This window comes from Macaca nemestrina, chromosome 2 (genome assembly GCF_043159975.1).
Source record: "Macaca nemestrina isolate mMacNem1 chromosome 2, mMacNem.hap1, whole genome shotgun sequence".
Taxonomy (NCBI): domain Eukaryota; kingdom Metazoa; phylum Chordata; class Mammalia; order Primates; family Cercopithecidae; genus Macaca; species Macaca nemestrina.
Window position 1 is genome coordinate 54,929,366 of NC_092126.1, and position 13,368 is coordinate 54,942,733.

The 13,368-nt window shown below is 35.8% G+C and overlaps 2 long non-coding RNA genes across 4 annotated transcripts in view; one reads left to right on the top strand and one right to left on the bottom strand.

The window, feature by feature from the left end:
* The window catches only part of LOC105499025 (uncharacterized), a 98,991-nt gene extending 92,755 nt beyond the window's left edge, over nucleotides 1-6,236 (bottom strand). For all 3 annotated transcript variants that reach the window (XR_011619807.1, XR_011619809.1, XR_011619808.1), the window contains exon 1: nucleotides 3,627-6,236. This is a non-coding gene — a long non-coding RNA (uncharacterized lncRNA). The remainder of the gene's footprint in view (nucleotides 1-3,626) is intronic.
* The window catches only part of LOC105499022 (uncharacterized), a 45,024-nt gene that overhangs the window by 3,119 nt on the left and 28,537 nt on the right, over nucleotides 1-13,368 (top strand). The window contains exons 2-3 of the long non-coding RNA XR_003013479.2: nucleotides 1,462-1,531; nucleotides 12,325-12,710. This is a non-coding gene — a long non-coding RNA (uncharacterized lncRNA). The remainder of the gene's footprint in view (nucleotides 1-1,461; nucleotides 1,532-12,324; nucleotides 12,711-13,368) is intronic.

Here is a 13,368-nt window from a genome sequence, read left to right on the forward strand (position 1 = left end):
GATCATAATTGGATTCTAAATGGGTTATTTCATTTGAAAAATATCATATTCTTTTTCTTTTGTCATTAGAAAATAATTTAATAATAGTTTTTAATGCTTGCACAATATTTCATCATATACCTATCCCTGCTTTATTTGTTTATAATCTCTCCTGGGAAAAGCATTGCAATGCAAGTATCTATTTAAATTGCCATTGCTTGAAAAATAGAACTAATGAGAAAAGACACAATAACAATGCATATTCAATCTCATAATTACAGAATTTGTACAGCTGTAGCTTTGGCCACAGAAGAATTAATTAACATATCAAAAATTCACTATCATTCACTAAGTGACTCATGAATAGTTTTACAAGTTTATATTGTATATTGTTTTTATGAAAATGTTCATTGATATACCATTTTGTTATTGTTAGGAAGGAAATAATTTTCTATAAATATTTGTTGAGTAAACATAAATAGAAAAGACTTTTATATCTTTATATTCCTATGGTACTAAAAATATTTTCCAAGAAAGGAAATACCATTTCCTAACATTACACAAAATACATATGATAGATGGATAGAGGTTTATATAGTCATTGAAAGAATATTTCAAATTTTAAATTTTAACTATTTTTTCATATTCAAATTCCTCTATCAATTCTTTATTCGTAGCTGCTATGTGAATCCAAGCAAATTTTTCATCTAGTGACCCTCTCCTGCAAAATCATTAAAGACAGTTGAACTAAACAATTCTTATGTCCATTTCAGCCCTAAAATCCTACATTTCTGTGTTCTAAAAGGTTAATTAATATGGTTTCTAAATCAAAGCATAATAACATTACACAAGGTACCTTGTTTTTGAGGATGAAAGAGAATATGCTAAAAAAGTTTTATTAACATTTTTCAGGTATATTGCTATATGTCAACTAAAACTTTGGAAATTAAATGATTGCATAAAGTATTATGATTATAACTACTGATTATGTAGAACATGTGTAGGCACAAAACATGCATCTAAAAAAGATCTTGCTTAGTTAAAAAAATCCTGTTTTTAGAGCACTATTAGTTTTGATAAGATAAACCATTTGTGTAAGGCACAATGAAAGGAAAAATTCTTTTATCAAATAGAGGGTTACATAGGAAAGGATGCATTCTCCAGAATTTTGATAGTTTAAAATATTTAATACTGTAAGAGTTCTTAGTAGATCAGTAAAAACACACCATGAAAAGTTATTTTTGAGGAGTACTTAAGCAGTTACAGCGTTATCATATGAAGGAAAATTATAATGTTCCTTCTTACTAACCGGGCCTCTGTGTACTTTTTGATCTTTTGCCTAAATACATTTCATATTCCTTGGTTATATCTAAAGAAAGCCACACATTTAGTCCAAACATAGGGGAAAAGTAATCGGGGCTTTCATTGGAATCCAGTAGATGAATACATTATTTACTGATAATCTTTGTTACGTGCACACAGTTGGGTCTGGAGGTGTGGTCAACATGGTAATAGAGATCACCAGAGGATACTTCAGACACCGCTACGACTGGTATGGCTTTCTCCTCTTCACTCCTGTTTTAAAGATTGCTCAGACATTTTCAAGAAATGTGTAGTAATATGTTTGAGGCTCAGCGTGCTTCTTTTATTTTGCTGATAAAGAGTCTCTGGCATTAGCCAGACTTCTTGGAATAGTAATCTTTCTTAATAGCAAGCTAACATGTCCTCTAACAAAAAACCTTCCCTTCCCACTTTTTTTAACCAGTTTGCTGAGTTCCATGTCAGTATTCTTTTATTTCTTCATAAGAGCCTAAAATGCCTTGCGTTTTGGCAAAGTACATTTATTTTATTTTTTAGCTTCTAAATTATTTCAAACAAAAAGTGTCGACTGCTTGAACTTTCATTTTTATATCAACCAATATTTCCTGGTCTCCTTTTCAAACGAGCTAACTTTTCTGAAGATTTTTAAGAGGCCACCTGATTTCAGGAGTAAAAATAAGTGAATGAGAAGAAAATATTTACCATTTTCAACTACATCTGTGGCAAATAATCAAAATGTGCATATACCCAAACTACAAAGTATCTCTAGTTAAAATATAAGCTGTTTAACATTATCTTTAATGTTAGCAACCTCACAAATGCCTTCTCTACAAGTCAGGGCCTCACAGAAAGCCATAAAAGGAGAGGAATATAATTTCGCTTGCTGGCACTTACTGAAAAGCTAAAATAGAATAGTAACAGAAATCGTATTTGCCAGCCCTAACCGAAGGAGTTGTGAAACATCTAAGAAGATTGTAAGCTATTATAAAAATGTTGTAATTACCATGCTATTAACTATGCCTTATAGGAGCTGAAACTTTTGTTTAACCAAAAATTATTTCAAGAACAGGCAGCTAATTACTTACATTTAGAAAATATATTGCATACAAAGATATGGAACATTTTAAAATGTAGCTTTAAGTTGAAATGCAGTAGTCCATTTTTTTACTCCCTAGTAAGAACTAGGATTTTTGAAATGATATTTTCAAGTATAGTAAGAATATCTTTGAAATAATTCACTTCTTTTTCCAGTTGTTGGACTCAAAAGATTTTTTAAAACTGTGTCATTTATTTCATAAATCGTGAATTCTTTAAAGCAAACATGAGTGTGTGAAAGTTAAAGCACATCTGCAGTAAGAAATTACGTGATTCTTACAATGAGTTATTGCTCTTTTTAAAAGTGATTCATTGGCTATGGCTTGGGTAGCTTAACCCTTTGAAGTATGCATATCTGTGTATTCAGATTACACATGTTTTGAAAAATTCATAAGTTTTGAATTACAGGTATGTATGTGGAATTGTGAGGTCAATACAGAAAGTTTGGATGAAATGCCACTTTGGCAGAACCCTAAAGATTAGTGTCAGCTATGGGATCTTTTTGCTGATGTAATAATGCACACTTCAGTTCACCTTAAACAATGACTCTCTATCTTGACTACTGCATTATGTCATTGCATACTGTATTTATGGCTTTTTCAGGTATAACTGTGAAAGCTTTATTGAATTATTTTTCATTTCTTTTCTAATTACGATTTTCAATTTATGTCATATCCAAGGGAACATAACAAGAAACTAAATCAATTTATTTCTCTGTGTTTCTTGTTTAATAAAAAGAAAACTAAACTTTTCTGATTTTTTTCTGAAATTGCTTTTTCGTGCTTTCTTAAAAACAAATTTATCTTTAAATTTAAATTCAAATATGAAATCCTTTGCGAAGATACATGTTTAGCATTTTTTTTTTCCTTCAGAGAACTTTGTTCCCAGTAAGAATAATTTATCCTGGTCCCAAAACAGTTTTAAACTGGAAAAAGAAGTCGCTTTTAAGAAACCAAAATGGACATTTTTGTCTTAAATGAATCTACTAATGCCTTCTTTCTCCTTTTCTCCACTATTCTCACTCACACACACTTCAACAAGTCTACCCACACCCTATTTTCCACTCCACACTGTTTCTTCCCTAGAGTAAGTCCTTTTCAGGCTACTTCATGGTTTGTCCACAGCCTAGGCAATGCAAATATTACCCAAATGAGTCCCTGAGATCCATGTTAATAGAAGCTATACAATGTAGTGATAAGAACCAGTTGGCTTCTCTGTCTCCAAATACTGACCTAATACATGTTTGCAGATTAGATTTACAATAGATGAATTTACATACAGTTCTGTGCTCTGTAGAGTACTGTAGTTGCTTTAGAGTCAGAACGGCAAAATGTGGCTCTTCTGAACTTAGAAGAGAAAATTCTGACCCCTCCTTCTTCCCCATTTTAATGGTTTGACTAACCATAGACAAACACCCTTAGCATATTTGGGGAAGTAAGTTGTTATTTTATCGGTTTGAGGACTTCTCTAAACTTATCTTTTATATGCTCTCCAGCCCTGGGCTGTGATGCTTTCTGGTTGTCTTCAAACATCTGAAAAGGCAAAAGCTCTTGCTCTCAGTTCTTATTAACTTCTTGTCACAACAGGAATAGTCTGTTAATCTCATTGGCCTATAAACTTATTTTTTTTCTTTCCTTGGTTTTCTCCCCAAAACATTCCCCAACTTAATTTGCTGCTTGGAACTTCTATATTGAAGACCACCCATTTCCTTATCTATTTCCCTGCTCATTCTTCACTGTATCTATGGATACATCTGATGCTCTTTATTCTTAAAAGGATGAGAAAATAAGAAATAGGATGAAACTGAGGAGTTGTTTTAAATCTCAACCAATAAAATTATTAACATTACACCTAGCTGATATAAATCTATACACTCAAGTGTTCAAGAAATTTCATTTTCTTTTACTATCACGATTTTAAAAGTTTAATTCTAACTCTGAGACATCTTCCCATTGGGATGACAGGAAATTCAATCCCAGGCACTCTCAGTTCTCCCCATCTTCTCTCCCTCCCCTTCCCCCAGGCCCAGAGTTGTTAAGGAATAGATGTCAAATGGTGATGTGGAAACAGTAAAAGGTGGCACCTTTTCAAGAATGTGCCCTTCCTCTACATAGGTCCATCTGATTGCTGATCTTGCTTTGACAGATCTTCTGTATTTTCAACAGAAGGCATAAATGTTAATTTGTATGTGAATTCTTTCACATTGTAAATATTTATTTAAATGATGCCATTTAAAAATATATAGTTTTAAGCCAACTCAGCCCATTGGCCACCATTTTACAACTTCTGTCTTGGACATAGTAAGTGCCATAACGGCGCTTGCTATCAGGCTGCTTCGGCCTTTGTGCCCTGCATGAAGGCAAGGGTCAGCCTGGCTATGTGTCTGATAACTTTTCAGAGCCCAGGGGCTCAGGGGAGATGCTCACTTAGATAGCTTCTACCCTAACATTTGGTGGTTATCATTTATTACAGAGTACTTTGTGCTTCAGGAGTTCTCTAGTACTAAAAGGTTGTTTGCACAAGCACAACAATAAAAAATTAATTACACCAAATAGTAGGTATTGCATGGTTCTTATCAGGTGAAACTAGAGGAAGTATTTGGCATGTTGCTTTATTCTTTGCAGAGATTCCATAATTCCAACACTATGAGGAATATATTGGTAAAAGGAGAGATGCTGGTGTCTGGCCCCCTAACACATGATAGGCTTCAAAAGTCCAGGCATGAGCAAATAGAAGATGTGTGAATCTGGACATGGATAAGGGAAAGAATGGAAAACAAAATTGCAAGAGATGATGTAGAGTAAACTGGATAGGATTTGGTACCAAAGATATAGAGAGTGATCCGAGGAGGGCATAGTAGACACAGATGTCTACAGTTTAAGGACTCTATGGGTAAGAGGATGAATTTTTCCCTTCAACAAAACATTGACTAATGAAAAATTAGTTTTAGATTATCTATAATCAGTTCTATTTTTGGCAAATCAGATCATGACACTCCACATCTGAAAAGTTTCCATTGGCTCTCTGATATAAACAGGACATATTTTAGCCTCTTCTACTTGGTCTAAAAAGTCCTTTAACATACAACCTCAAACTGCCTCTCTAGTCCTTACATAGCACCCTGAATACTCAATATTCTACATCTACTCAAACACACTATTTTTTTCTTTGCTGTTTCTAAAACATGCCAGGCAAATGTCACAAGTATGTTGTATTCGCTGTTAAATTGGCAGAATAAGTTTATTCAAATCAGTTTGTGCCTAAAACAGCTCTCATTTTAGCTCTTGTCTATCTTTCCCCTACCCAAATCCTTTGAAAACAACTTGAGATTGTGTACAGAATTATGGTCATTCAATAGGTTTTTACTTTCTTAAGACTGATTATTTCAGTGAAAATAAAAATTCTCTACCATTCTTACTAGTTAAGCTACTTTGAACAAGTGACTGAACTGTTTTTCTTTTTTTTTAAATTTTGGGGTGCTAATTGTGAACATTAAATAAGTCCATGTTTGTACATTAGATAGTCAAAAAATGTTAGATTCCAATTAACTGATCAATAATTTGGCCAAAAGGAAATTTAGTCCACAAAAAATACAGGACGTGGGGAAGGGGAGTAAAGGATAGAAGAAAAAAAGAGGAAATATTGATAGTTGTGTCCCTCCCACAAAGTCCCTTTTGATACTGTTTACTGGTAGACAGTAAATAGGCTCTTCCTAGAAAATTTAAAACATATATTTGTTAATTTATCGAGTGCTAGAAGTATAAATTTACTTAGTAAAATACTACTTCTACTAAAAAATTGGATAGCTTTGTAGATAGCTTATAAAAATACTTGATTCTTACTATTGTGTCAACGAATATTTAAAATAAGTACCATGCCCTGTCAAAATCACACTAATGCCATATTTTTGCATAAAGTAAACATTCCTGGTGACAGATAGAGGGCAATAAATATGCTTGAGAAAATACCTTATATTTCATCCGGGCACGGTGGCTCACACCTGTAATCCCAACACTTTAGGAGGTCGAGGCAGGCAGATCATGAGGTCAGGAGATGGAGACCATCCTGGCCAACATGGTGAAACCCCATCTCTACTGAAAACACAAAAATTAGCTGGGTGTGGTGGCACTTGCTTGTAATCCCAGCTACTCAGGAGGTTGAGGCATGAGAATCTCTTGAACTTGAGAGGCGGAGGTTGCAATGAGCCGAGATCATGCCACTCCACTCCAGCTTGGTGACAGAGCAAGACTAGGTCTCAAAAAAAAAAAAAAAAAAAGAAAAGAAAAGAAAGAAAGGAAAGAAAGAAAGAAAGAAAAAAAGAAAAAGAAAAAGAAAATACCTTATATTTCTATTCTTCTCAAAAGATGTATCAAAGGTGACTGTGAATGAAAATCATTTTCTGCAGCAGTGATATGGTCTGGCCCTGTGACCCCACCCAAATCTCATCTTCAATAGTAATCCCCACGTGTGGAGGGAAGGACCTGGTGGGAGGTGATTGGCTCATGGGGATGGTCTCCCCCATGCTATTCTCGTGGTAGTGAATGAGTTCTCACAAGATCTGATGGTTTAAAAATGTGGAACTTCTGTCTTTCTCTGTCTCATGCTGCCATGTAAGACCTGCTTTGCTTCGCCTTTACCTTTTGACATGATTGTAAGTTTCTTAAGGCCTCCAGAGACATGCGGACCTGTGAGCCAGTTAAACTTTTTTTCTTTATAAATTATCCAGTCTCACGTAGTTTTTTATAGCAGTGTGAAAATGGACTAATACAAGCAGTAAGCTGGATTTTGAGAGAATTGACAGGAAGAACTTTGCCTAGGATAATGAACACTGCACTTCTGATACCCTTTGTTGTTTTCAGCTACCATCAGTTAGTTACAAGAGTTCAGACAGGTCTTGTTTGTGCCTGTCTTCAGAAAAAAATAAAGAAAAGAAAGGAAGGAAAGAAGGGCAGGAAGGAGGAAGATAGGCTATATTGCCTTTGGTCTGGAATTTCAGCCACAATTCCAGCCTTGTATTTGCTAACCACCTGTTTCTGGCCCTCTAGTTTCATTCTCCTGCTGTCCTAACCACTTAGTGCTAGATGCATCTTTGTTCTCCCATCTCTGACATTGAACTTGGCTAAAATTTGTCATACTCTATTCTCTTTCCCATAAAGGTAGTCTATGTTCATTCCTAGCAAATGACTGTCTTGTGCCAAAGGTCATCACCCCACCTCAATGGAGTCTAGAGAATTAGATTCACAAAGCCTCCCACTTATACCTCTATTACTACTGTGCAACTCCCCATTCTATTCGTAAAACTGGCTACTCATAAGAAGAATATCTTTAGGAAATGGTTTGTGGCTGTGGAAAGCTCAGAGATAGCCCTCTGGCTAAAAGGAGGAGTTAATTTAAGTCACTCCAAACAGATTACATATCTGTTTTTTCCCCCTCTGTGTCTCCCCAGTCCGTTTTCTATGATTAGAAAATAATGTTTAAAAGTGATTTCTGATTCAGCTCTTGCTGCAAAGTGGGTGTTTGTAGTTACAACTACAAATTGGCTTAACCCATTAAAGTCTTTGTGCAAAAAACCTTGGGATGAGAACGTGCTTACACTGACAAACCAGTCAAGAAAAGTTTTTCAAAGGGTCTGTCAGGAGGAAGCATATGGAGTGAAGACTGCACAGCTAACTTGTCCTTGTCCTTCTCCTGTCTTTTCACTTTTCAGAAAGGTTCAGAGAAAGAAGGTACACAACTTTCACTATAATCGATTCCAGTGATTCTCCTAACATTGCAGCTTGGAAGTTTAGTTCTTTTAAGTGTCCACATCCTTTTTTCCTATAGCCATTTAGGTCCATTTACCTTTCTGCTGAATTCAATGGCTGCTGTTCAGTCCTCCAGTGTACCCGTTTCATAGTCTTTGCTAGTGTTTGATGTACTTATTATGTCTAGTTTATATCAACTTGTTCCTTTTTACTCATTTCCTTAGGTACAGTCTCAAAATTTTAATCACTGTTCAGTTTTCAAGATGTTCATTGTAGTGATCTGTGTCCTTGTCTGTATCAATGTAGGATTTAGTTTGCATACATTAACACAGGCTTAGAAAAACAATAAAGACATTTTTGTTTTCTAATGTAATAAGGAATCTGGTAATAGTAACTGCCGCTGGTTCATCAGCTCAAAAAATGTTAGGACTTGGCTCCCTCAGGGGCTCTAGATACTTGTGATTATATGATATCTACACTATCTTCAGTCATCAGTCCAAATTCAAGGCAAGAGAAAGAAGGACAGGGAAAAAGTAGGGAAAAAGTCAAGAGGCCCTACACCTGGTCAGGGCAGCTGAATCTGCTAGCCCCTTTAAAAGACTTTCCCAGAACTGTATCTAGTGACTTCACTTACATTTCTCTGGCCAACTATAATGGTAGGGAAGACTAGAAAGTTTCATATATTAGGTAGGCTCCTTGATCTTCATACAAAAATTTTATATTTTGTTAGGAAGGGAAAAGAGAGGAATTAATATTAGGTAAGCAGTTAGCCTATGTTATAATGTCTTTCTCTTCTACAGTATCATAAACCCTTATTCATAATAGAAAAAATACAAGATTTTAGATTAAGGACCCACGGTGGAATGGCTAATTTTATACGTCAACTTGACTAGGCCACAGTACCCTAATATTTGGCCCAACATTAGCCTAGATGTCATTTTAAGGGTACTGTTTAGATGTGATTAACATTTAAATTCGTAGACTTTGAAAGCAGATAAAAACTGTTCGTAATGTGGGTAGGTATCATCTAGTCAGTTGAAGGCCTTAATAGCAAAAGACTGAGATTCCCAAAGGAAGAGAGAATTCTGCCTCCAAACTACCTTCAGACTCAAACTTCAGTATCAGCTCTTTCCTGGATTTTCAGCCTGCTGATCTGCCTTAGATTTCAGACTTCCCAGCCTCCACAATCAATTCCTTAAAATCTCTCTCTCTCTCTCTCTCTTTCTCTCTCTCTCTATGTTTGCAGAAAACATACACCCACATACATATTCACATTGTTCTGTTTCTCTAGAGAACTTTAATATACTGAGTTTGAGTTTGGGATCCCAGACTAAGTAGTTAGGTAATTGTGGATGGGTACCTAAGATTCAGAATCAGTTGGTATAAACCAGGAATACCAGGAATGTTAAGGCTGTGCTCTAAAACCTTGAAAAGGTATGAGGATGGTGGATGGGAAGTATGTGGGAGGAATCCTGGGTCTTCTCATTTCATTGCTGTACTCTTGTTTCAACTGCACCTTCATTTCTATTTATTGGGATTTTAAAATTCGAGCTTCCCCATTAAATTCTACTTGAAGAAGTTGATCTGATTAAAATAACACAGCAACTGATCTTTAAGTTTCAGTCTAGTTCTGACAAATAAGTTTTTTAATTAAATGGATTTAGCTCAAAATATTCTGGGATCTCCAACTGGTAGGGCCAGTTGGGATTTTAGGTGTAGGAGCTGATCCAAAGTAGATGGGATCCCCTAAAATATTCAACGCCTCAAATGACAGTGTCCTAAGAGGTGTTGCTAACCTAGATTCAATTAGTATAAATATATGAGTGATTCAGTCTAGTGTGTAAAGAACAACAGTGGGAGTTGTCTGACAGTGAAGAAAGTTGAAGTCGGTGTGTTGTGGTGTCATGGGTTGAAGTCATTGTTTAGTTTGGTCTGAGGCTGCACAGGTAATTCTCTGCCCTCATTCTGGAAGTGGAGGAAGTGGTCCTGATATACTCACTCACTCTTAATCAAATTCCCTCAGGAGCAGAGATTACTCTTGACACCCAGGTCTGTTAACACAGTGAGTCTAGCGAGGACAAATAAGATCTGACACTAAGATCATACAGGGCGTTTTTATTTCATAAAACTGTTTTCCCACAAGAGATACTCAATAAAAACATGTTAAATAAATAAATCCACTGTAACACTGTAACTTAAACATGGAGTCTAAAGGTCAGCATACTGTTTAATGTAAAAGTATTATGTGTGTTCTTAAGGAGATGTTCTCATTAGATAGGGATTTGTCAAAGTTTCAGAGATTATTTCTTCTCAGAAGGAAATTCTTGTTTTTCAAGCTCTAAGAATAGTTCTAGAGAAAGATGTTAAATTAACAAGAAAATCTGTATATGGTGTTTTAGACCATCTTACTACGTAATTTTCTCTTTTTTATTGGGCTACATGAGAACATCCCTACAAGGAGAAAAAAAATCATTTTTATCATAATATTAAGAAATACAATACAAATAGAGTTTACTGTTGAAACTAACTCTATAATTGACCCAAATTAGTTCTCTGTAAAATTTGACCAATCAATTTTTTTTCTACCATTCAGTTTATTCTGTAATAGCTTTAGGAGAGCTTATATTGACCAAATGACTATCAAGATGTAGCTTTAATTTTATAACATAAAGTCTGTAGCAGTATAAATGATTAAGAGCTCTTGTTGTTGACACTGTTGTTAACTGTGTTAGTAGGCTCTAATTCCCGAGAATTCTGAGTACAATTCTGCAACCTTGGATAAGTTATTTGGTTTCTATAAATTTCAACAGTTCCCTCATGTGTTAAATAGAGATAATAATAATAGTACCTATTCCCTGATAGGTACTGATTTTGGAGATTATATGAAAAAGTGCATATAAAATGCTTAGCCAAGTGTCTAACACCTAATGTTTGAAAAATAGATGTTTTAGTCATAATTTTTACATTTTGATGGCTAGATTTAATAGATATAAATTGTTTTTCATTTTCAAATATAAGTGAAATTTTGTTAAGTGGTTAGTGATTACAATCCTTTCTTATGTGCAAAATGTCTTATTCCTACATGAAAAATATTATCTAAACAGTATTATAGTCTTAAACAGCTCTTCTTACTTTGTCTTAGGGAAAATGTTCTCATGAAATGAAAAGTCCTTCTTCAGATCAATAAGTGTAAGATCAGAGAGGCAATGGGTCAGGAAAATCAGTATGAAGGATGAAAAGTGGGGAGGGAGACACTGAGGGACAGAGGAAAGGAGAAAAGACCAAACTGCCATTTGGCTGTGTAAAAAGTTTAGGGCAACTGGCTTCTGGGTAACTGGAACTGAACTCTCAACACTGGGGCTGATTAACAATTGTATCACTACTCTCCCCTCCCCAGAGACTACTCCACTGGGCATCTCTATTATTAGGGCTCTTCAAACTAGTATTCTCAGCGTTATCTCAAGGTGATATTCACATGAGCTACTTTCAAAGTGCCTGAAGTATGTTGCAACTTCTGTTATTTACTACTTATAATGTAAGAAATCAAACTCTACAGGATCACAATTAAGGAAGAAATGGGGGCAGTGAGAGTTAGGAAAGACATTAAATTTAGAAACTACTAAAGGGAAAATTTAGCTCAGTGGCCTAAGGATGTTTTGAATTGCTAAATACTGTAGGATGAGGCAACTGTCTTTTAGTCAGAGGCAAAGGGCTTTAAGTGGGCCTAAAAGCAGGGAGACTGCCAACCAGGAGGAGAAGGCAAAAACAGGACTGGCAGATAGAACTGAGGCTAGCTGGTTGTATTAGTGAAGAGGCAGTAGTTCTCGCAAGGAAACTGGCATCGTTGGCGTTGATTCAAGTTGAGAAGCAAGCCAGAATCTGAGTTGGAAATCTGAAACTCTCATAGACTTGAAGAGCATTTTGATCAATATCTCTCCTCTATTCTGCTATTATAGGAAGTCTGTCTCTGTTGGTTTGATTATTTAGCTTTCATCACCACCCAAATAGCAATACCAGAATTGTTCACAAATCTGTATTTAATTAACATTTTCTGTGTATTTTTTCTCTTTATTCTTATTTGACTATATTCTTCTATCAGTAGTAACGCAATTTTTCAGTTCCTATCTCGAAGTACATAACATTTGTTTTTCGATTCTTTCCTTTTTCTTTTCCCCTATCCTGGTAGAAACCCTTCTCAGGCAGGAAGAGTGAAATTGCTCAGTAACTGGGGAAGGCAGCTTTCTGCCCAAGTGGGTGTTTTGTTTTGAGATACCCTCAAGCAAGAATTCTGTAACAGACACGAAGAAGTCTCAAGGCAGATCTATTGAATAGTAACATTCAAACCTTCTTCCGTGAGGAATTCATACACATACTGCTGTTGTTTTCATTTTGAGTGACACTGTGATGAACTGGAAAGAACAAAAGCTCTTCTGCCGCGCAGAGCCAAGATTGAATCCTGACTCTCCTGTTTTTGCTCTCGTAAACTTGAGCAAATGATTTCACCTCTGGAGTACCAATTTTTCCTTCTGTAAAAGTGAGATGCTATCCATTTTGGAGAACCGTTAGCATGAGGTAAGAAATTATAGGGGGAGATACAGCATATCACAAGCACTCAATAAGTTGTCGTTTTCATTATCTTTGTTATTACTAATCACATTTCCCATATTGTCAAGTCATTGTAAAATATTGATAATTTTACATATGTTCTATGAAATTATCATACTTTCCATACTTTGCTAATTAGTAACATCTTTTATCATTGGATAAAAGGTAGGGCTCTTAAAGCACAGAATTTACAGAACGTATGTAGTGGTGATGCTGATTTTCACTTTCAGAAATCTTCGTGCTCAATTCCTTTCTTTAAAATTCTGATAGTTAAATAAGTGCAAAGTAAGACATAATTTTGGCCAGGTGCGGTGGCTCACGCCTGTATTCCTAGCACTTTGGGAGGCCGAGGCGGGCGGATCACCTGAGGTCGGGAGCTTGAGACCAGCTTGACCAACATGGAGAAACCCCATCTCTACTAAAAACACAAAATTAGCCAGGCATGGTGGCACATACACGGTAGTAATCCCAGCTACTCGGGAGGATGAAGCAGGAGAGTCATTTGAGCCTGGGAGGTGGAGGTTGTGGTGAGCAGAGATCGTGCCACTGCACTCCAGCCTGGGCCACAAGAGCGAAACTCCGTCAAAAAAAAAAAGGACATAATTTTGGTCCCCAGGCAAAATTA